The sequence below is a fragment of the Hyla sarda genome, chromosome 9 (genome assembly GCF_029499605.1).
Source record: "Hyla sarda isolate aHylSar1 chromosome 9, aHylSar1.hap1, whole genome shotgun sequence".
Lineage (NCBI taxonomy): Eukaryota > Metazoa > Chordata > Amphibia > Anura > Hylidae > Hyla > Hyla sarda.
This window is the reverse complement of record NC_079197.1, coordinates 26553321-26578913: the sequence shown is the minus strand read 5'-3', so window position 1 is coordinate 26578913 and position 25593 is coordinate 26553321. Positions and strand designations below refer to the sequence as shown.

The 25593-nt window shown below is 45.0% G+C and overlaps 1 protein-coding gene across 3 annotated transcripts in view; it reads right to left on the bottom strand.

Moving 5' to 3' along the window:
- The window catches only part of PLXNB3 (plexin B3), a 137411-nt gene that overhangs the window by 103037 nt on the left and 8781 nt on the right, over positions 1-25593 (bottom strand). The window contains exon 1 of one of the 3 annotated variants that reach the window (XM_056539959.1): positions 20724-20918. The exons of the other annotated variants lie outside the window; for them this stretch is intronic. The gene's annotated coding sequence lies outside the window, so the exon portion shown is untranslated. Of the gene's footprint in view, positions 1-20723; positions 20919-25593 lie in introns of those variants that run through there. 3 annotated transcript variants of the gene reach the window in all.

Genomic DNA, 25593 nt, shown 5'->3' with positions numbered 1-25593 from the left:
CATGAACGCTCAGTTTGGTTGAGTGTGCATAACTTCACAGAAGAAGAATAAGCTACGACTAAATACGTCTGGCACCACCTTAAAGGGGTACTCCGCTGCTCAGCGTTTGTAACAAACTGTTCCGAACGCTGGAGCCAGCGCCGGGAGCTCGTGACGTTATAGCCCCCCCATGACGTTACACCCTGCCCCCTCAATGCAAGTCTATGGGAGGGGGCGTGGCGGCTGCCACGCCCCCTCCCATAGACTTGCATTGAGGGGGCGTGATGTGGCGCCATGAGGGGGCGGGGCTATGATGTCACGAGCTACCGGCGCCGGCTCCAGCGTTCGGAACAGTTTGTTTCAAACGCTGAGCAGCGGAGTACCCCTTTAACTTCCTTGAGAAGAAATGGACTGGGAATCAAAATTCAACCATAGCCTCACCCATTTGGTTAAATTGCAGGGCGTGGCAGACTTTGCCGCTATACACATTAGAGAAAGGTCAGCTTGAAAAAAAGTTTTCTATATACAGATTTGAAAAGTACTTCTATATAAAAATCTTAAAGGAATTCTGTAGTGCAAAATAATTTATCCCCTATCCGAAGGACCCCCCGCGATTTATAACTTATCAGGGAAATAAGTTATTTTTCACTATAGTATTCCTTTAAGCCTTCCAGTACTTATCAGCTACAGCATGCTCCAGAGGAAGTTGTGTAGTTCTTTCAAGTCTGACTACAATCTGCTCTCTGTCGCCACCTCTGTCGGTGTCGGGAACAATAAAGAGCAGGAGCAAATGCCCATAGAAAACCTCACCTGCTCCAGACAGTTCCTGATACGGACAGAGGTATCAGCAGAGAGCACTGTGGTCAGACTGGAAAAAACTACACACCTTCCTCTGGAACATACAGCAGCTGATAAGTACTGGAAGGATTAAGAATTTTTTTTATAGAAGTCATTTACAAATCTGTTTAACTTACTGGCAACATTTGTTTTCCACCGGAGTTCAGTAAAGTAAAAGTCATACACACTAGAAAGCTGACAGCCATTTCACATATATACATGCATGCTTAGATCAGATGAGTGTGCATGTGGTATGAAGGGGGGGGGGGGCAGCTGCCAGATTCCAGTTGGGGCAGTTGGATTTCAACAACTTCTGGCGCCGGGGGAGAGCCCACATTAGATAGTTGTCTGACGATACTCTACAAGGACTGATGGGAATAGTCACAGTGCCTGCCCAAAAAAAATCAATTTTATGATAGTAAACTGTGTGCAGCATACGGAGCTGTGCCCGAAGCTGTGCCCGCTCTTCAGACGGGCAGTAACAGCTGGCGAAACATCAGGTGACTCAATGTGAATGTTTGTGTAGTAAGACGGTATCTTGCTGAAAGGCCTTCAAAGCTGGTCCATGGCTGACTGTGACATCAGTCTATAGAAAATTCCAGAATTATCACAGTCCCTAGGATTAGCAGCTTGTCACGGCGGTGTCACAGGCTGGAAATCCCTCAGGGTATGAATACTTACCCATGTACTTCCTGCTATTGCACAATTTAGGTAAAGGAATTCTTCTTTGTGTTCACACTCTCTGCAAAGAGTCCTTAAGATAGCGTTTCCCAACCAGGGTAACTCCAGTTGTTGCAAAATTACAACTCCCAGCATGCCTGAACAGCCAAAAGTTATCCGGGCATGCTGGGAGTTGTAGTTTTGCTTAAGAAACACTGCCCTAAGAGGACATCCGAGAGGCTGGCAGCTACAAGTATTCCTGGTCGACATACAAGTATCCTCTTATTTTCCCCAAAACAGTGCCAATCTTGTGTATGGTAGTGTCTGGTACTGTATCTCAGTACTAGTCAGATGATGGACTAAAAATTCCAAGCAGTTGGCAAGACACATTTTCACTTATTTTCTTCCCTTTAAGACCGAAGGATGCTATTTTACCCATGGATAAGGATGCAACACGTTTTGAAGTTTCCAGGTTCATTGCTTACCAAATTTGGTAATAATAAGGATGAATTTTTATTTAAAAATAATAATAATAATAATTAGAATGATACAGAGTTTACAGCAATAATTTGTTCCCCTACATGTGAACCAGTTTTGTTTTTGCTGTGTTACTACACCTAAATATGTATGGGATTGAAAAGTGACATGTCACCAAAAGCATACCTAAAAACCCAATAAACAGGGATAATACACACACACAATAAGCAGAAAAAACGAGTCTGCTCAGGACAAGACTATTGTTGTGAAGAAGGGAAGCTCGTATTACTGATCACTAGATTTTAAGGCAGCAGGAAGCCTCTCTCATATAAGACAGCAGTGGGTCAGTTCTGATGTAAACTACTGTGACTGAGAAAGACTTCACGCTGCCTTAAATTCTAATGAGCCGTAATATGAGCTCCTCCTCTTCACATCACTGGTCTTGTCCTGAGCAGACCATAGGGAAGAGGGGAGCAGGGGCTGGAGCTACAAGCTAGAGCTTCTTCTTTCAACCATATACCAGGGCATCTGGAGTAGGAGAAAACCAAGATCATCACCCATAACTGACACAGTATCAGTGGCTGCAACCTACACGGACTCCTGGAATAGAAATTACACCCCAAAAAAGACCTAAAAGTAGCAACGTACAAACTGAGCAACATGTTCATAGGATGTGGTTCACAAGATGCAGGCCACAAAGTCTACAAGTACAGCACCAAGGAGGTCATGGAGAAGACACAGCTGCTGTTTAGGCAGGAAGAGGCCGGGTCAGTATTAGAGATAAAAGGAGAAGCTGCGGAATATTATATTTATAGTCCTCGCTGTCTGTCGGAAGATCTGACGCTTCTTGGGATCAACATAAAAGGTTCTTACAGGTTCAATGTCCCTTTAGCTTGGTCGGGCAGCTTGGGGCTTGGTCGGGCAGCAGTGGGGCTGCCTGACCACTGGGTCATTCCCCGTGGGCTTAGTGTCATGGAGGCGGTGGTCACCGCCTGGCACTATGCCAGTTTTAGGTTAGGGACCCACTCTGACTGACAGAAAGTATGTAATTTTTTTTATATCCCATAATAATAATAGTGGACACATGACACCCACAAGTTATAAACAAGCCCACATTTATAAAGGACACACCCATCATTTGAGCATAAGTGGCTCCAGAGAAAGCCAGGATGGAGGGAGGAACTGACGAAGGTCTCCAGGAAGTCCTGTACAGCCCTCCCGCACAAGGAGGATGACAGCTGGAGGAAGCTAACAGAGGCGGCCATTTTGATGGACATTTCAAGATGGATGGATGAAGTACTAAGGAAGAAATCCCAGCTGGTGAGACAAGATTTATGGACACGTCTACATAACCCTCCTACATTATTTACTCATGCTAAGGACGGCCTTTATATGAAGATTTCTTGTTTTATGTACCGTCTGCCATGATGTCAAGAAGATTACAATAAATGTATAGAGCTCACTCTCTCCATGGTCAGACCGGTTATATTTTAGTGTTCCGGTTATACGTAACAATGACGAGGTGGCCTTGACGTGGCGAGTGGGCTTGTACTTTTTGATCAAAATGTATAAATAACAACCTTTTCATTTTTGAAATTATGCTGAAAAGCAAGTAGATCAAAATGCAGATCGTGGATGTGCGGCTGTGTTTCTGTTTCTCTATTTTTGTTTTATTGTTGTCCCTTCAGCTTTGACAGGTCTCATCCTTCCATGTGAGGACAACGGACTGTCAGGGGCACCAGCCGAAAAACACAAGTGTCACACCAGGGGTCATTATTACAGGGAATGGGGGTCTGCATGTTGTTAAAGGGGTACTTCGCTGCTCAGCGTTTGGAACAAATTGTTCCGAACGCTGGAGACGGGAGCTCGTGACGTCACAGCCTTGCCGCCTCATGACGTCACGCCCCGCCCCCTCAATGCAAGTCTATGGGAGGGGGCGTTTCACGCCCCCTCCCATAGACTTGCATTGAGGGGGCTGGGCATGACGTCATGAGGGGGCGGGGCTGTGACGTCACGAGCTCCCGGCACCAGCTCCAGAGTTCGCAACAGTTTGTTCCAAACGCTGAGCAGCGGAGTACCCCTTTAAGTACAATAAAAAGGCACTTCTGGCACCGCTTATCTATCAGGAAAGCAAGAGGACTGGTCTAGCAAGATCTTTATGGTCTATGATAAGACAACAGCCATGTTCTCTGATGCCCCCATTGTCAGGCACATTCTGTAATGCATGTGTTATTTCTATAGGGGGTGTGAGATAAGCAGCTACAACACATCTGTACCTCCCCTTATCAAAGGATCAGATTGTAACCATATGACCTGAATATCTAGGCAAAACACCTCAAAAATCACAGAGGGATGGATGGTCTTCAATCACAGTTAGGACTTCCCTAGAAAACACACAACAGTGCCAGCTGAAGTGCGCCTAAATAGAACATGCCGCATTGCTCCACAGAAGTTCTGTGACAGTACCCTAGATATCAGTGGTGGCCATATTGGCCTCTGTATTAGTGCCCACTATTCTACCAGGTCTCCCCTATACTAGTCACAGCAAAAGTGCCCACTATTCTCCCCCCTAAATCTCCCCAATATTAATCACAGCCAGAGTGCCCACTTTTCTACAAGGAGGGCTCCCGAACACCATCAGGGCTCAGCTACCTTCCTCTCCTCCAGATATCGTCTTGACCCCCCCCCACCCCCTCCGTGGGAACCTTTTGGTATTTCACCTTCCTGCTTTGTCTGCTGATCAGTAACTTTATGATCCCATCTGTAATCTTGTGTAGTTGGGTAAACATGGTGCTGGGCGCTCATCCACCACACATTGTTTATACCATCATGGCTAACAGCCCCAGGTGGGGTGGAAATCAGAAACAAGAGAAAACGGAGGACGGACGACTGAGACACTCCTCGCTGGAAATCATAAGGAAACTGGCACCATCTTGGATAAAACCAAAACAGATTATGGCCTCTTGCATAACAACAAGCAATTGTGTAAGATCAGGCCACTAGGGGTGCTGTGTCATTGGATTATAAAGTTGATAGCCATCACTTGGTGCCCACTGACACCACAATTCACTTAGGGAGAGAGTTATCAAAATCTGTGTAGAGGAAGAGTGGTGCTGTGACCCATAGCAACCAATCAGATCACTTCTTTTGTTTTTCACAGGACTCTTTAAAGGGGTACTCTGCTGCTCAGCGTTTGGAACAAACTGTTCCGAATGCTGGAGCCGGCGTCAGGAGCTTGTGACGTAATAGCCCCGCCCCCTCATGACATCATAGCCCGCCCTCTCATGACATCATGGCCCACCCCCTCAATGCAAGTCTATGGGAGGGGCGTGACAGGCGTTATGAGAGGGCGGGGCTATTACATCACAACGCCCATCACGCCTCCTCCCATAGACTTGCATTGAGGGGGTGAGGCATGATGTCATGAGGGGGCGGGGCTATGATGTCATGAGAGGGTGGGGCTATTACGTCACGAGCTCCCAGCGCCGGCTACAGCGTTCGGAACAGTTTGTTCTAAATGCTGAGCAGTGGAGTACCCCTTTAAGGGTACGTTCACACGTACAGGATCTTGCGCAGATTTGATGCGCAGGATTTGTAACTGCAGATTAGAAGCTGTGCTCAGTCATTTGGTTTACATTGAAATCTGCAGCAGAAAATCCTGTGCAGCAAATCCTGCGCATCAAATCTGCGTACGTGTGAACGTACCCTAAAAATGTAATGAAAAATCTGATTCGTTACTATTGGCAACTGCACCGCTCTTCCTCTACACAGGTTTTCATGAATCTCCCCCTAAGTGTATTAAAATGTTCTTACTTATGCCACTTTTTGTATGGCGTCCATGTACAACAATACTTTGTCACAAGAAGGATGCGTCTCCTAGTACATTTTGTATTGCTTTTTATGACCACTTAGCTACTATTACACCCCATCACGACCCAATACAATAGGCATAAAGAAAAAAAACATAAAAAAATAAAACATTTGTTGCAGTTCTTGTATTTGCCTTCTCGGCGTATCCTGCTTTATCATTATGACTCCACATTCTTATAGGTTTGCACAAATACACTCTATGGGGGAGATTCGTCAAAACCTGTACTGAGGAAAAGATGACCAGTTGCCCATAGCAACCAATCAGATTTTTTTTTTTCAGAGGCCTTTTCAAAAATGAAAGAAGCGATCTGATTGGTTGCTATGGGCAACTGGTCGACTTTTCCTCTGCACAAGTTTTGATAAATCTCCCCTGATGAGTAAAGCTGGGTGGCCATAACTATTAGATATTTGCCAATTTCTGTACTATCTGATGCCAGCCTTGCATTTATGGTCTCCCAATGCAGCCGGGTACAAGCCACCTTGTGAGCCCATGAGTATGTATGGGCCTTTGCTCGGTTTAAGGCTGCATTCACACCACATTTTTGCAATACAGTTCCCGTATCAGGGTTTTGATGAAAAACTGATTCCTCAAAACTGGACTAAACTGTTTCAAAACGTGTGTACAAACTTTAACCCGTATACGGTTTAAAAAATGATGTCCGGTTGCATCCGTTTAAAAAAACGTATACGTTTTAAACTTTTTACTCCATTACGAATAAAGTTTCACTTGTTTGATTGAAATTGCAAGAAAAAAAAAAACTGTGCAAAGTCAAAAACCGGATGGTGAAAACCGGATGGAACCGTACGCACATACGGTTCTGTACGGTTCCCATTGACTCCCATATTAAAAAAAAAACAAACAAACATGTATATGGTTTAATACAGTTTTTCACCCAGACCAAAAACCGTGGTAGGCTACGGTTTTGGGTACGGGAAAAAAACTGACAAAACTGTACAGGATGCAAAACGGACACAACCTGATGCATCTTTTGGCATACGGTTTTCAATGGAGAGTCAATGCATACGGTTTTCAATACGGTTCCGTACGGTTTTCACATTGAAAACGTTTGCGGGAACTGTATTGCAAAAACGTGGTGTGAACCCAGCCTAAGGGTGGGTTTCACACCACGATTTTGCTATACGGTTTCGGCATACGGTGTCATAAAAAAAAAAAAAAAAAAAAAAAGTATGCAACCGCACAGAAAACCGTGCCCATAGACTTCCCATTCAAAACTGCATGCACCATAATGTATACGGTTGTCTCCATTTTTCAAACCATACGTTTTATTACTTTTTATTTTTTGTCTGGTCTGGGTGAAAAACCGTATTAAACCGTATTAAACCGTATACGTTTTTTTTTTTTCTTACATGGGAGTCAATGGTAACTGTACAGAACCGTATGTGCGTACAGTTCCATCCTGTTTTCGCCATACAGTTTTTGACCTTGCACAGTTTTTTTTCATGGAATTTCAATCAAACAAGTGAAACTTTATTCATAATGGAGTGAAAAGTTTAAAACTTATACCTTTTTTTTTCTTAAAAAACTGATGCAACCGGACATTATTTTTTTAAACCGTATACGGATTAAAATTTGTACACACGTTTTTATACATTTTAGTCAGGTTTTGAGGAATCCAGTTTTTTTTTTAATCAAAAACCTGATACGGGCACTGTATTGCAAAAAGTAGAGTCAATGCATACGGTTTTCAATACGGTTCCGTACGGTTTTCACATTGAAAACGTTTGCGGGAACTGTATTGCAAAAACGTGGTGTGAACCCAGCCTAAGGGTGGGTTTCACACCACGATTTTGCTATACGGTTTCGGCATACGGTGTCATAAAAATAAAAAAGTTTTGGGGAGGTTGTCACGGGCGATCAAGAGAAGGCGGAGCTACTGAATGGGTTCTTTAGTTCTGTATATACTATGGAAGAAGGAGCTGACATTGGTCAGGTCAGTGCTGGTAACACATCATATAATGTATTGAACTGGCTTAATGTAGAGATGGTACAAGGTAAGTTAAGTAAAGTAAATGTAAGCAAATCCCCAGGACCGGATGGACTACACCCAAGAGTTCTTAGAGAGGTAAGTTCAGTAATATCTGTACCCTTGTTCATGATATTTAGAGATTCTCTGGTGTCTGGTATTGTGCCAAGGGACTGGCGCAAGGCTAATGTGGTACCAATCTTCAAGAAGGGCTCTAGGTCTTCGCCAGGCAATTATAGACCGGTAAGTCTAACGTGCATTGTGGGTAAATTGTTTGAAGGACTTATAAGGGATTACATACAGGAATACATAGGGGATAATAGTATTATAAGTGATAGCCAGCATGGGTTTACTAAGGATAGAAGTTGTCAAACCAATCTAATTTGCTTTTATGAAGAGGTGAGTAGAAGCCTTGACAGAGGAATGGCTGTGGATATAGAGGGGGGGGGGGGGGGGGGTGTATATAGAGGGGGGCTGTCTATACAGAGGAATGGCTGTGGATATAGTGTTTCTGGATTTTGCCAAAGCATTTGATACTGTCCCTCACAGACATCTGACAGGTAAGTTAAGGTCCTTGGGCTTGGAAACTTTAGTTTGTAACTGGATTGAACACTGGCTCATAGATCGTACCCAGAGAGTGGTGGTCAATGATTCGTACTCTGATTGGTCCCCGGTTATTAGTGGTGTACCCCAAGGTTCAGTACTGGGCCCGCTGCTGTTTAATTTATTTATCAATGATATAGAGGATGGTATTAACAGCTCTGTTTCTATCTTTGCAGATGACACCAAGCTTTGTAGCACGGTACAGTCTATAGAGGATGTGCATAAGTTACAAGATGACTTGGATAGACTAAGTGTCTGGGCATCCACTTGGCAAATGAGGTTCAATGTGGATAAATGTAAAGTTATGCATCTGGGTACTAATAACCTGCATGCGTCGTATGTCTTAGGGGGGATTAAACTGGCAGAGTCACTGGTAGAGAAGGATCTGGGTGTACTTGTAGATCACAGACTACAAAATAGCACAATGTCAGGCTGCTGCTTCCAAAGCCGGCAGGATATTGTCATGTATAAAAAGAGGCATGGACTCAAGGGACAGGGACATAATACTCCCCCTTTATAAAGCATTGGTACGGCCTCACCTGGAATATGCTGTTCAGTTTTGGTCGCCTGTTCATAAAAGGGACACTGCGGAGTTGGAAAGGGTGCAGAGACGCGCGACTAAACTAATATGGGGCATGGAACATCTTAGCTATGAGGAGCGATTAAAGGAGTTACAATTGTTTAGTCTTGAGAAGAGACGTTTAAGGGGGGATATGATAAACGTATATAAGTATATAAATGGCCCATACAAAAAATATGGAGAAAAACTGTTCCAGGTTAAACCCCCCCAAAGGACGAGGGGGCACTCCCTCCGTCTGGAGAAGAAAAGGTTTAGTCTAAAGGGGCGGCACGCCTTCTTTACCGTGAGGACTGTGAATTTATGGAACGGTCTACCTCAGGAACTGGTCACAGCAGGAACAATTAACAGCTTTAAAGCAGGGTTAGATACATTCCTGGAACAAAATAACATTAATGCTTATGCAGAATTATAAAACTACATCCCTTTCCCTTATCCCCTTACATCCTTCCCTTCAATCCCCTGGTTGGACTTGATGGACGTATGTCTTTTTTCAACCATACTAACTATGTAACTATGTAACTATGTAACCCAGCCTAAAACAATAGGTGAAGCCTATGGGTCACAAAAACTGATGTCCATAGCATTGGTTGTAATAAAGGTTAAAATCCAACCAATCAAAGCCCTGTTTCCCCCCCCTATGGTCTTCTTTGGGGTACATTCTGCCAATCACCATATTTGTCGGCCAAGCGTTTACATATTCAGAATAAAGAAGGGGTAAGCCAGATCATCTCCCCAAAACAGTGTTTCCCAGCCAGTGTGCCTCCAGCTGTTGCAAAACTACAACTCCCAGCATGCCCGGACAGCCAACGGCTGTCCGGGCATGCTGGGAGTTGTAGTTTTGCAACAGCTGGAGGCACACTGGTTGGGAAACACTGGGCTATACATTGATTTTTGACTCTCCCCTTGCCCCTGCCCTGACACAACATATCAGTTCCTGTTGTGAGGACAAGGATTGTCTGTTTGACATCAAACGGTGTCAATACCCAAAGCAGGAAGAGAAGCGTGGGGGGCCCCCGGATAGATGTCCACCAGAAGGCGTCTTTATCACCGCCATGGAAGGAACCGTGACAATATATCTTACTACATCTGTATCCTGCCTACAGCTTTGACACGTCTGGAAGTCCTATAGACCGACCGCAGCGAGCCACATCCTACTATACAAAACAACACAAATTATTTTTTACATGCACGGAAAAAAAACAAAAAAAAAACAGATTGACACCAAAAATGGGAGGAAACCGCATCCTATTAGAGAACTGTTAAAGTAGCAGAAGATAAGGGGCTGCCAGAATTCTAGCATAGGGCATCCATCTCTACCTGTGACTATCCGGCTGATGTAAAGCTACAACTCCTAGCATGAGGCTGTATGGATTCCCAGTGAATCTAAATACGACTGCGTTCACACCACGTTTTTGCGATACACTTCCCGTATACGTTTTCAATTTGAAAACCGTATGGAACTGTATTGAAAACCATATGCATTGACTCTCCATTGAAAACTGTATGACAAAAGATGCATCAGGTTGTGTCCGTTTTGCATCATGTAACGGTTTTGTCAGTTTTTTTCCCCTGTACCCAAAACCATAGCCTACCACGGTTTTTGGTCCGGGTGAAACGTATAAGTTTTTTTTAACATGGGAGTCAATGGGAACCGTACAGAACCGTACGTGTGTACGGTTCCATCCGGTTTTCACGATACGGTTTTTGACTTTGCACAGTTTTTTTCTTGGAATTTCAATTAAACAAGTGAAACTTTATTCATAATGGAGTGAAAAGTTAAAAACGTATATGGTTTTTTCCTAAAAAATGGATGCAACCGGACATCATTTTTTTAAAAACGTATACGTTTTTTAACCGTACACAGGTTAAAATTTGTACACACGTTTTGATACAGTTTAGTCCAGGTGGAAAACCGTATTGAAACGTATACAATTTATTTTATTTTTTTAACATGGGAGTCAAAGGGAACCGTACAGAACCGTACGTGCGTACGGATCCATCCGGTTTTTGACTTTGTTCAGTTTTTTTCTTGGAATATCAATCAAACAAGTGAAACTTTATTCATAATGGAGTGAAAAGTTAAAAACGTATGTTATTTTCTTTAAAAAAACGGATGCAACCAGACATCATTTTTCAAACCGGATACGGATAAAAGTTTGTACACACGTTTTGATACAGTTTAGTGCGGTTTTGAGGAATCCGTTTTTTTTATCAAAAACCTGATACGGGAACTGTATTGCAAAAATGTGGTGTGAACCCCGCCTACCCCAGGCTATTATATATTATGACAGTAACTATAATAATAATAGGGTTATCTTGGGGAATTGCTGGTAATGTCTTTCCCTATGATAGAACCTTACAATGGCGAACGAGACTGAAAGGCGACTAATCATTTTCCAGCTTTCACATACATCAAAGTCAAGGGAGCAGAACAGATCTATCTGCGAACCCTGAGCACCAAGCAAGCCTGATCTAGTCCGATGCGGGCTGCATGACATGAGCGCCATGCTGTGTGATGGAACATTACTGTATGTCTGTTTGCTTCATCTCCCAAGTGTCCCTGTTCCTGAGGTACTGCTCCAAATTCTGAGCAACATTCCTAGTGGTGGACAAGGAGGAGAGTTATTTCTAGAATAAGGGTCAAAATGTAAAATGTGACCCCTTTATGGTGCCAGAGTTTGCACCCAGGACAGAAGGGCCTAGTGTTTATTCCCGCTTCATACCCTTTCTGTGACTGTTGAACCCTCTCCTTGCCCCTATGTTTTCTTAAAAAAGATTTGTAAATTACCTCTATTAAAAAAAATATTAATCCTTTCAGTACTTATGAGCTGCTGAAGTTGAGTTGTTCTTTTCTGTCTAAGTGCTCTCTGATGAAACGTGTCTCGGGAACCACCCAGTTTAGAAGCAAATCCCCATAGCAAACCTCTTCTACTCTGTGCAGTTCCCGAGACAAGCAGAGATGTTAGCAGAGAGCACCGTTGGCAGACAGAAAACAACAACTCAACTTCAGCAGCTGATAATTATTGAAAGGATTAAGATTTTTTTAACAGAAGTAATTTACAAATTTGTTTAACTTTCTGGAGCCAGTTGATATAAATATATATATATAAAAAAAAAAAAAGTTTTTTCCTGGAATACCCCTTTAAACATATTTGTGCTTCCAGTACTTATCAGCTGCTGTATGCTACAGAGGAAATTATTTGCTTTTTGAAATTCTTTATTTTGTCTTGTCCACAGTGCACTCTGCCGACACATCTGTGCATATCAGGAACTGTCCAGAGCGGCATAGGTTTGCCATGGGGATTTTCTCCTGCTCTGGACAGTTCCTGATACGGGCATCAGGTGTCAGCAGAGAGCACTGTGGACAAGACAAAAAAGAAATTCAAAAAGAAAAGAATTTCCTCTGTAGCATACAGCTGCTAAAAAGTACTGGAAGGATAAAGATTTTTTTTTATAGAAGTCATTTACAAATCTGTTTAACTTTCTGGCACCTGTTCATTAAAAAAAAAATGTTTTCCAGTGGAGTACCCCTTTAAGAATGTAGTTCCTCTAAAGAGGGAGGTCCTGCACAGGAGCAAAGGGGATGAAACAAGGACCCCAGAGCAGCTGCATGGTATGTCTCTATGGTATGTATGCCCTGGCAGCAGTTTACCTCCTCAAGAACAACTGTATGGGAAAGTTGAAATTCCACATACCTGATGCTTATCTCCCCCGACGTCACCTGTTGTGATGTCGAGGAGAAGTTGGACAGTCAGCCGGTCCCTCCAAAATCTGCAGCAGATGTGTCTAATGTAAATGCCAGCTTTATTGGGCATCCATCTGAGGCATTCCTGGTAGTGCTGGGCGGTATACCGATTCATACCGAAAAATTTTTCCTGCACGATATGAATTTTGCCCATACCGCAATACCGGTTGGCCCCCCCCCCCCTCGAATGAGTGAATTATCCGCCACAGCGTGCTGTCCCCACATCAGGGAACTAATCATATGTGACCCGCGAGCGCTGTTCTGCTTTTCTTCCGCCCCCCCAATGAATTATCAGCTGCGTTGTCCCCACATCATGTCACCCACAAGCGCTCCTCTGCTCATCCTCCTATGAGTTGCGGGCCGCCGGTGCTAGAAATCTGTACTGTACTACAAATAACGTTTCCTGGGCTGCAAAAATAAACAAAATAAACTTTAATTGACCTTCACCCTCACGGTCCCTCCGCTGCGGTCTTGGGGATGGGACAGAGCCGTCAGCCTATCACCGGCCGCAGCGATGTCCCGCCTCGGCTGCTGATAGGCTGAGCCCGCTGTCATGTAAGGAGCCGGCCGGCTTCATACATGACAGTGTGCTCAGCCTATCACCGGCCGCAGCGATGTCCCGCCCCGGCCGATGTTAGGCTGGCGGTTCTGTGACTTTCCCGTCCCAAGGAAACAGCAAGAGGACCACAGTGAAGACAAGACAGTGAAGACGGTACCAGAGCCCGGGAAACGTTATTTGTAGTACAGTACAGATTTGTAGCGCCGGCGGCCCGCAACTCATAGGAGGATGAGCAAAGGAGCACTTGCAGTGACATGATGTGGTGACAGATGTGGGGACAGCGCAGCTGATAATTCAGTGGGGTGGGGCGCCCAGGACACATGGGGGGGGGGGGTATACCGTTAAATACCGTGAAACCGCCATCACTTACAAAAATACCGTGATACACGTTTTTGCTCATACCGCCCAGCTCTAATTTCTGGTATATGTCAGGATCCAATGGCTTTAGGTGGTAAATGACCATAGGGGCAAGTTATCTGCTCAATAAGGTTGGAGAGAACAGAAGGACTTACTCTGAGTGCGTTGGGCTATCGCAAGCCTCAATGAAGCCACAACAGGAGACCAGTTGCTTCCCAGGGTCATGCGATGCCAAAATCATACCACCAAAGCCGTGAAGACGGACGATACACCAAAGCTTCAGGTTCTCATGTTGCGGTACCATCACAGTTTTGCGGAGATGCATCCGAAACCTGTCTTCAACAACCCTCAAGAACAGTGTTGCCCAACCAGGGAGCCTCCAGCTGTTGCTAAACTACAACTTCCAGCCTATTTCTGTACTATCTGATGCCAGCCTTGCATTTATGATCTCCCTTAGAGCCAATGCAGCCGGGTACCAGCCACCTTGTGAGCCTATGAGTATGTATGGGCCTTTGCTTGGTAACAATAGGTGAAGGCTATGGGTCACAAAAACTGATCCATAACATGTCGTAATAAAAGGTTAAAATTCAGACAATCAAAGCCCTATTTCCCCCCCTATGGTGTTCTTCGGGGTACATTCTGCCAATCACCATATCTATGGCCAGCTTTTGGCTATACCAGTGTTTCGCAACAGGTGTGCCTCCAGCTGTTGCGAAACTACAAATCCCAGCATGCCCGGACAGCAAAAGGCTGTCCGGGAATGCCGGGAGTTGTAGTTTTGCAACAGCTGGAGGCGCTCTAGTTAGGCAACGCTGCTCTATACTATGCAGTAGTGGGTGGTGTGGCTGAATGTGTAACCTACAGTATACCCTACAACACTGCGGCCCACCATGTCAGCTTCCCCATCTTCCGCCGATGCCCGTCATGCTCTGTCAGTGCAAACATTTATTACTAAGTTGAACACTGCCCGAGGGCATCTTCAGGATAGGCATCTGCTCCGTCATGGGAAAAAGATGTACATTTAAAAAAAAAAAAATTTTAAACATAGAATATTCAACAAAGCTCGCCTTCATAAGGTTTGACAGGATTATCATTCACTGTGCTCTCTTGAATAATTCAGCCTGCGTGTCTGCCCTGGTCATGTGACATCACGCCATCATGTCATAGTCATGAGCGCAAAGTTACGGGAGAATGCAATTGACAAGGGGAAGACATGGTTTAAATGGGCACTGTCAGATACAAAAACTTTTGATATGTTGTAAAGCATGTACAGTGACCCCTCGACCTACGATGGCCCCGACATGTGGTCATCGCATGTTGAAGGCAGCATCAACATACGATGCTTTTGTATGTCGGGGCCATCGCATAAACGGCTATCCGGCAGCGCAGACTGCTTCAGCTACCACCGGATAGTCGTTTACGGTGCCCCGTGTGGTCAGCTGACGATCACTTACCTGTCCTCGGGGCTCCGGCGCGTCCTCTTCGGGATCCCCTGCATCGTCGGCGCTCTCCATCGACGTCATCATGCCGCTGCGCACGCCATCCCGTCATCCAATAGGAGCGGCGTGCGTAGCGACGTGTTGGCGGCGATGGAGAGCGAGGATGCCGGGGAAGAAGAGGCCTTGCCGGAGCGTCGGGGACACCTCGGGGACGCGGTGACAGCGATGGACGGCGACATCCCGGGCAGCGGTGACGAGCGGTGACGGTCCGGAGCGGCGGGGACAGGTGAGTATAACCTCCAATACCAGTGGTCTTCAACCTGCGGACCTCCAGATGTTGCAAAACTACAACTCCCAGCCTGCGGAGGTCCGCAGGTTGTAGACCACTGTCCTATACTTTACATTGCACCGATCCCTCAACATGCGATGGTTTCAACAAATGATGGTCCTTTTGGAACTGTATAACCAATAGGTTTTGCAATTGCTTTCCTTAGAAAATTTTCAGTATTTCATACTCAACAAGCCAGTCAAACAACTGCCCCCCCGCCTGCTTGGACACATACTAGTCCTGCTGTGTCCATGAGTCATCATCTATGTCATGGACACACTTCCTTGATTGACAGCTGTGAGCGCAGGGCTCAGAACTGGAGGAAAAATCCTCCCACTGTCAGCTTGTGTCCCGCTACTGTCAGTGAGGACAAGCTGGGAGTTGTAGTTTTGCTAATGCTAGGGGAGATGTGAGCAGACAGCATACTGAGGGAGGGGGCGGAGACCTGCACAGTGAGGCCACACCCCCTCCCTTTGAGAGGAATTCAGACTAGTGTTTTTTTGTTGGATCTGACGGTTACGCTTTAAAGGGGAACTCCATATTTCCCAGAGTTCATCTTTTGGGAGTCCATACTAGGTTATTCGGTTTTAGGGGTCAGCAATAAGAACCTTCATAGAGATCTATGGAAAAGAACTAGACAAGTTGCGCGCCAGCATCAAGCTCTTTGGTAGGTGCACTTGCACAATTATTTAGCAACACAGCATTGGGGACACCAGCATGACAGCGCCAAACTCGCCAATGTTTGGAAGACCTACTAGAGAATGATTGGTGCTCTGTCCGTGCATGAACACTGCCACTCCATTCATTTGGGCGACAATAGACTTCTGTCCTTGGGACTGGTGAGGATCCCAGTGGTCAGATTTGCCAGTACTCAGCTCTCATCAGGATCGGGGATAATTTGTGATGATGAGAATACCCCTTTAAGGTTTATTAAAGGGGTACTCCACTGAAAACATTTTTTTTGTTAAATCAACTGGTGCCAGAAAGTTAAACAGATTTGGAAATTACTTCTATTAAAAAAAGCTTAATCCTTCCTGTACTTATTAGCTGTTATGATCCACAGGAAGTTCTTTGCTTTTTGAATTTCCTTTCTGTCTGACCACAGTGCTCTCTGCTGACACCTCTGTCCCTTTTAGGAACTGTCCAGAGCAGGATAGGTTTTCTATGGGGATTTGCTACTACTGAAATTGACTTTTGCAAGATCGCTTGTAACTTTTTGCTTACAGCCAAAAGGTAGCAAAAAAAAAAAAAAAAAGACAATGATAAATCTCCCCCATATAAATTTTGTTTATTGGCCCCACATTACTTTCCTATGTAGACAAGAATTAGATTTTTTTTGCAAATATATGACCCATTGACATCCTGATCTAGTACAGGAAGAAAGTCAGAAGGAGATTTATAAGACTGTTCAAAAAATATCCAAAAGGGCCAATATCTACAAGAAATACAAATCTGTTATCGGTCAACAACGGGGACAGCAGGAGTGTCCACCGAAATCTGCTGAGGGGATCCCCTCTTTCCTTCAGAATAAGCAGCATCATAATGGTCTGGTAGCTGCTCTTCCATCATACTGTAGCCATGGACATGCTCAACTATGGGGGTTTTGGGGCGATTAACTTTTCTAGCTTAGGCCTCGTTCCCTCTGCCATCGGACTCTGTTATTTGGAGTTCCGTTGGCATTCTGGACAGATTGGAAGCACTATTTTTTTCTCCGCTAAATTCCTGTATAATTACCGGATCACCGACAGATCCCATCCAAGTGGGACCCGACAGTAACCGTTTGCACCTGACCCATTTTAGGGTCCGATTGGCTCAAAAAAGAAGAAGAAAAAAAAAAAAAGAGCCACTCAACTGGCTCCAGAAAGTTAAACAGATTTGTAAATTACTTCTATTAAAAAATCTTAATCCTTTCAGTACTTATGAGCTTCTGAAGTTAAGGTTGTTCTTTTCTGTCTAAGTGCTCTCTGATGACACATGTCTCGGGAACCGCCCAGTTTAGAAGAGGTTTGCTATGGGGATTTGCTTCTAAACTGGGCGGTTCCCGAGACACGTGTCATCAGAGAGCACTTACACAGAAAAGAACAACCTTAACTTCAGAAGCTCATAAGTACTGAAAGGATTAAGATTTTTTAATAGAAGTAATTTACAAATCTGTTTAACTTTCTGGAGCCATTTGATATATAAAAAAAAAGTTTTTCCTGGATAACCCCTTTAATGTGTCGGATGCCAACGGCAGTGTGAACTAGACCTTACAGAGGTATTCCCATTCAACATTTACGGAACATCCACAGAATACACTATAAATGTCTGGGGTCCACACCTATCTCTAGAGCGGGCCTCTTGACCCCATTCGGGGGTGGTCTGGTTTTGAATACAAAGTTCTATGCTATTTCTGTAACACCCAAATCTGTGGAACAGCGGCTCTGCGTGGATGACGGTGTAGTACGGCCACGGTACTCAACCAATATAGCTGGAGTTGTCACTCTGACTTCGAGGACTCCTGATGGGCAAAAGACCAATGGGTGCCCTAATGGCAGCCATTTTAGTTGTCAGCTAGCTTTCCCAGAAACCCATGTGATGTGTAGATTTTTTACTTGACTCCTATTTACAAGTCATTTCGGTTTTATGGCATATACCCGCCCCGCTGGAAGCCAATAAAACAGTCAATAAACTCAACTTGTGGGCAGGAGTAACCAGCTAAGAGAATATTACACCAAATGAAAAGGATACTATAGAAACAGGCCATGGGCACCGCATTATAGTACCAACTGTGCCACACACAGCTCCATGGCACTCATGTACTATATAAAAGGTTATAATGACTGGTGCCAGCTCAGCACTTGTCGATGGTACTTTATGCTCCAGTTGAACATGTACCAGGTCTTTTGCCGGATGCCAGCGATCGCCGCATTCATGACTACCCACCAACCAGTGCCCAATGGTGCCACAGGTATCTACAGAATTTCCTAACCCCTTCCATGCCAGCTTTAACATGTCTTTAAAATCATTTAGTCATAACAACAACTAAGTCATAGAGGCAAAACTGGGAGACAACCAAGACATCTCTTAATATGGTGCCCACAGGGGTTGGCATTCAGCTTTTCCAGATGTCTGAACAGCAAACCTACATGGTTATGAACCATTTGCCATTCAGGACGTTTGGTGGCCACCACCTATAACTTGGATCTGTGACACCGTGGAGATTCAGATCTCAACCTCCAAACTCCTCTATCAAAGGGGTTTCCGACCCCCTAAAAATTATATTGTAATGTCATTTTTACTGTGCCATAGGACATGTTGCCTGGCACCACGCAACCACAGTGCCACAACTCCTCATTGATGCGACCACCATTAAAAGCCATTTTATCTGGATCTTCAGGGGTTGGAGAAAACAGAAATGAAGGGTGTATTCATACATTCAGTATCCTGCGCATATTTGAGGCACAGGATTTAAAGCTGCAGATTTGAAGGCGAGTTCAGGTCAATGAGTTTATATGAACTCTGCAGCATCAGATTTGCGCAGGACATTGTACGTGTGAATAGACCCTAAAAACGTCTGCGTGATGACCAGAGCCTCCAGAATACTGCGCCATTCCTTCAGAAATACACCCACCGACTTTTCCACAATGAGGCTGCCAACTTACGTAATGCGATTCACATTTATGCCCTACGGGGTCATGACATAAATAAGTGAACCCCCTCCCCTTACAGCCGCCTGCACCAAAGATAGAAGATTATACTGCTATATTTTTCTATATCTATACCAAGTGGTCTCATCGGTTGCAAAACTACAACTTCCAGCATGCCCAGACTGTCACTGGCCATATTTTTCCATATCTATATCCAGTGGACTCCAAACTGTGGCCCTCCAGATGTTGCAAAACTACAACTCCCAGCATGTCCGGACAAACGTTTGCTATATTTTTCCATATCAAGTGGTCTCCAGACTGTGGCCCTCCAGATGTTGCAAAACCACAACCCCCAGCATGCCCGGACAGCCGTTTACTATATTTTTTCCATATCTAAATCAAGTGGTTTCCAAACCGTGGACCTCCAGTTGTTGCAAAACTACAACTCCCAGCATGCCCGGACAGCCGTAGCTATATTTTTCTATATCCATACTAAGAAGTCTCCATATTGTGGACCTCGATATGTTGAAAAACTACAACTCTCAGCAAGCCCGGTGAGCCGTTACTCTATATTTGTGGTCTCCAAACTGTGAACCTCCAGATGTTGCAAAATGACAACTCCCAGCATGCCCGGACAGCCGTCAGTCTAGATGGGTGGTCTCCAAACTGTGGCCCTCCAGATGTTGCAAAAGCCGTAGCTATATTTTTCTATATCCATACTAAGAGGTCTCCATATTGTGGATCTCTATATGTTGAAAAACTACAACTCTCAGCAAGCCCGGAGAGCCGTTACTCTAGATTTGTGGTCTCCAAACTGTGGACCTCCAGATGTTGCAAAACTACAACCCCCAGCATGCCCGGACAGCCGTTTACTATATTTTTTCCATATCTAAATCAAGTGGTTTCCAAACCGTGGCCCTCCAGATGTTGCAAAACTACAACTCCCAGCATGCCCAGACAGCCGTTAGTCTAGATTGGTGGTCTCCAAACTGTGGTCCTCCAGATGTTGCAAAACTACAACTCCCAGCATGCCCGGACAGCCGCAGGCTGTCCGGGCATGCTGGGGGTTGTAGTTTTGCAACATCTGGAGGGCCACAGTTTGGAGACCACTTGGTAAATACAAAAATACAGCTAATGGCTGTCCGGGCTTGCTGGGGAGTTGTACTTTTGCAACATCTGGAGGTCTACAGTTGGAGACCACCAATCTAGGCTATCAGGATCATCATAAATAGCTGCGCCAGCAGTCAACTTTGCAGCGACACTCCAGTATAAGGGGGACCATCCATGGTGAGTGCCAGGGGGCATTTATGACCAATCCGAAAAAAGGTGGCGAATACACGAAACGATACTCCAGAGATCAATGAGAAGTCGTGGCGAGGGGGGGTCTCAGGGTCAATGCATTGTACAATGAGTGGGTATAGGCGAATATTAAAGGGACAGGGGGTGGGGGAGGGGGGGGGGGTAGGGTTAAATATTTTAGGATATATTTAGATAGATAAATAGATAGATATGAGATAGATAGATTGCACATAGTTCTGGGAGTGTCTCTCCACCTGTATACAGAGGCCATAGGAAGCCATAGGAGGGTGCAGAGGTGCAGGGTGCAGGGCAGGTCAGTGCAGCACCCGGATTTGGGGGGGCTATAGACAGAGGGTGGGGGGAGGGGACTCCTTACCTGCTCCCGGGGACCCCCAGCACATGTAGCAGCTTCTACCCGAGAACTCCTGAGAAACAAGTTCCCCGCAAGTCTCCCAGAGACAACAGGCGAGCGGCTCAGCAGGGACTCGGGTCCTCCCACCAAAACCAAAGGAACATTTCCATTATCCTGGATCTGCCTGCCGAGCGCCACCTGCAGGCCGCACTGAACATTACACGGGCTGTGTGTTTAGCAATAGCTTCAGGAAACTTTACTTTTTTTTTGTCCTGAAATAAAAGATGTTTGCTTTTTATTTTCTTGTGGGTTTTTACAAACAGGACAAAGTATTTTTTTTTATAATTTTATTTTTTTTAGATAATTTTTGAAAAATTTTAGGTCGGTGTATGATCCTATTGTATTGACAGAGATAAGTGGCAACTGAGGCGCTTATCTCCTGGGATTGAAAAAGATTATGGGGGGGGGGGGGGGGTGATTTATGAAAATCTGTCCAGAGGAAAAGTTGCCGAGTTGCCCATAGCAACCAATCAGATCGCTTCTTTCATTTTTCAAAAATGCCTTTTCAAAAATGAAAGCAGCGATCTGATTGGTTGCTATGGGCAACTCAGCAACTTTGAGATTTTGATAAATCTTCCCCCAATTGTATATGGCCTAGCCCAGTGGTCTCCAAACTGTGGACCTCCAGCTGTTACAAAACTACAACTCTCAGCATGCCCGGACAGCCGTTGGCTGTCCGGGCATGCTGGGAGTTGTAGTTTTGCAACAGCTGAAGGTTCACAGTTTGGAGACCACTGATGTAACCCCAATCTGTACCCCTCCGGCTATTGCAAAACTTCAAATCGGCTGTCCAGGTGGGCATGCTGGGAGTTGTAGTTTTGGTAGTCCACAGTTTGGAAACCACTTGGTATAAATAGAGAGAAATATAGTAGTATAAGCTGCTACCTTTGGTGCCGGCGGCTGTAAGGAGGGGTTCACTTATTTATGTCATGCTCCTCCTGCATTCGAAAAGTCGGCAGCTGTATTGTGGATGGTTTGGTGGGTGTATTTGTGAAGGAATGGCGCGGTTTTCTGGAGGCTCTGCTCATCACGCAGACATGCTGGAAGTTGTAGTGTTGCAACAGCTGGAGGTCCACAGTTTGGAGACAACTGGCCAATCCCAATGTTTGATGTATGTGTTATCAGGTATCATAGCTGGTGTTTATTCTCTAGCTACGAGTGCGGCTGTCGGGCATGCTGGGAGTAGTGTTGTCACAACTGCTGGAGGTCACCACAGATTGGTAACCTTTGCCCTATAGCTATATGCTTATCATCCATAACATTACAGGAGATGTCCGGCGAAAATGAACTTATCCTCTATCCACAGGATAGGGAATAAGTAGCTGAATGCAGGGGAAAGACCGCTGGGGCCCCCCTACGATCACGGGACGGACCCGGCGTTCAATGAGGAGTGCACAGCCAGCAACGCTCTACTCATTTCTATGGAAGCGCCGAAAAGGCCAGAGTACAGCTCTCGGGCATCATCGGCGCTCCCACAGAAATGAATGGAGCGCGTGACGTCTAACGATAGACAACGGGCGTTCCTCACTGAGAGCGCCGGGGTCCCATCCTGGAGATCACGGGGGCCCCAGTGGTCAGACCCTCCACGGTTAGCTACTTATCCCTTATCCTGTGGAATGGGATGAGTTAATTTTCTAACTACTTCTATTAAAAAAATCTTAATCCTTCCAGAACTTATCAGCTGCTGTATGATCCACAAGAAGTAATTCTCTTTTTGAATTTCCTTTCTGTCTGACCACAGTGCTCTCTGCTGACACCTCTGTCCATTTTAGGAACTGTCCAGAGCAGGAGAGGTTTGCTATGGGGATTTGCTCCTACTCTGGTCAGTTCCTGACATGGACAGAGGTGTCAGCAGAGAGCACTGTGGACAGACAGAAAAGAAATTCAAAAAGAAAAGAACTTCCTCTGAAGCATACAGCAGCTGTAAGTACAGGAAGGATTAAGATTTTTAAATAGAAGTAATTTAAAAACCTGTTTAACTTTCTGGCACCAGTTGATAATTTTTTCTTTTCCAGTGGAGTACCCCTTTAACCTCTTCAGGACATAGGGCGTATGGATACGCCCTGCATCCCGAGTCCTTAAGGACCGAGGGAGTATCCATACGCCCGTGGGAATTCCGGCCCCCACCGCTAGCCGGTTGGGGACCGGAGTCGGATGCCTGCTGAAATCGTTCAGCAGGCATCCCGGCATATCGCCCAGGGGGGTCATTATGCCCCCCCATGTCGGCGATCGCCGCAGATCGCTGGACAATTCAGTCCAGCGATCTGCGGCGATTCCGGGTCAATCGGGTCTCCAGTGACCCGGTGACCCGGAATTACTGGCTGTTCGGGGCCGTCTCTGACTGGATGTCCGTCCCCCCCCCCCCCCCCCCCCCAATGTGAACGTACAGGGTACACTCACATGGGCGGAGGATTACAGTAAGTATCTGGCTGCAAGTTTGAGCTGCCGCAAACTTTCTGCTGCAACTCAAACTGCCAGCGAGAAACTACTGTGAACCCCCGCCCGTGTGACTGTACCCTAAAAACACTACACTACACTAACAAAAAATAAAATAAAAAGTAAAAAACACTACATATACACATACCCCTATACAACCCCCCTCCCCTCCCCAATAAAAATGAAAAACGTCTAGTACGCCACTGTTTCCAGAACGGAGCCTCCAGCTGTTGCAAAACAACTCCCAGTATTGTCGGACAGCCGTTGACTGGAGGCACCCTGTTTGGGAATCACTGGCGTAGAATTCCCCTATGTCCACCCCTATGCAAGTCCCTAATTTAGGCCTCAAATGCTCATGGCGCTCTCACTTTGGAGCCCTGTCGTATTTCAAGGCAACAGTTTAGGGTCACATATGGGGTATCGCCGTACTCGGGAGAAATTGTGTTACAAATTTTGGGGGGTATTTTCTGCTTTTACCCTTTTTAAAAATGTAAAATTTTTGGGAAAACAAGCATTTTAGGTAAAAAAAAAAATATTTTTTTTACATATGCAAAAGTTTTTTTTGCTGTCCTGGCACCATAGGGGCTTCCTAAATGCGGCATGCCCCCAGAGAAAAATTTGCTTTCAAAAAGCCAAATGTGACTCCTTCTCTTCCGAGACCTGTAGTGCGCCAGCAGAGCACTTTTCACCCCCATATGGGGTGTTTTCTGAATCAGGAGAAATTGGGCTTCAAATTTTTAGGGGTATTTTCTGCTATTACCCTTTTTAAAAATGAAACATTTTTGGGAAAACAAGCATTTTAGGTAAAAAAAATTTTTTTTTTTGGACATTTGCAAAAGTCGTGAAACACCTGTGGGGTATTAAGGTTCACTTTATCCCATGTTACATTCCCCGAGGAGTCTAGTTTCCAAAATGGTATGCCATGTGTTTTTTTTTTGCTGTTCTGGCACCATAAGGGCTTCCTAAATGCAACATGCCCCCCAAAAACCATTTCAGAAAAACGTACCCTCCAAAATCCCCTTGTCGTTCCTTCGCTTCTGAGCCCTCTACTGCGCCCGCCGAACACTTTATATAGACATATGAGGTATGTGCTTACTCGAGAGAAATTGGGCTACAAATACAAGTAAAAATTTTGTCCTTTTACCCCTTGTAAAAATTCAAAAATTGGGTCTACAAGAACATGCGAGTGTAAAAAATGAAGATTGTGAATTTTCTCCTTCACTTTGCTGCTATTCGTGTGAAACACCTAAAGGGTTAAAACACTTACTGAATGTCATTTTGAATACTTTGGGGGGTGTAGTTTTTATAATGGGGTCATTTATGGGGTATTTCTAATATGAAGACCCTTCAAATCCACTTCAAACCTGAACTGGTCCCTGAAAAATACTGAGTTTGAAAATTTTGTGAAAAATCGGAAAATTGCTGCTGACCGTTGAAGCCCTCTGGTGTCTTCCAAAAGTAAAAACTCATAAATTTTATGATGCAAACATAAAGTAGACATATTGTATATGTGAATAAAATAAAAAAAATATTTGGAATATCCATTTTCCTTACAAGCAGAGAGCTTCAAAGTTAGAAAAATGCAAAATTTTCAAATTTTTCATAAAATTTACGGATTTTTCACCAAGAAAGGATGCAAGTATCGAAAAAATTTACCACTATGTTAAAGTAGAATATGTCACGAAAAAACAATCTCGGAATCAGAATGATAACTAAAAGCATCCCAGAGTTATTAATGTTTAAAGTGACAGTGGTCAGATGTGCAAAAAACGCTCCGGTCCTTAAGGCCAAAATGGGCTCCGTCCTGAAGGGGTTAAGACCTCAGATTGTGTATGTCACCCCCCCCCCCCCTCCCCCTTACTACCAAACAGCTCTGACCTGTCATGGCCTGGACTCCCTAAGATTGCTGAAGGTGTCCTGTGGTATCTGGCAGCCGATCCTTTAAAGCAGTGTTTCCCAACCAGTGAGCCTCCAGCTGTTGCAAAACTACAACTCCTGGTATGCTGGGTGTTGAAGTTTTGCAACATCTGAAGGTCCATAGTTCGGAGACCACTGATCTAGCCCAATGTGATACAGGGGTGTAACTATAAGGGGGTACGGGGGCAGCAGTTGCATCAGGGTCCCGGTACCTAGGTGGGCCCATAAGAAAACACTAGTATTATAAATGACGTGCAGTAGACATGTCCGGGCAGGATGTGAGTTGTAGTTTTGCAGCAGCTGGAGGCACACTGGTTGGGTACCTCTAATGACTGTCCTGGCACAAGGATTTTTGTTTAAAATTTTCTGGCAATTTCTAAATCCGTGACTTGCTCCAAGGTTAGCCCGCTCCGGAGTCGCATTTGCCGAAAGTTCCATACAAGCCTAAGGGGCTTCTAGGACAGACAATGGAAAAAAAGCG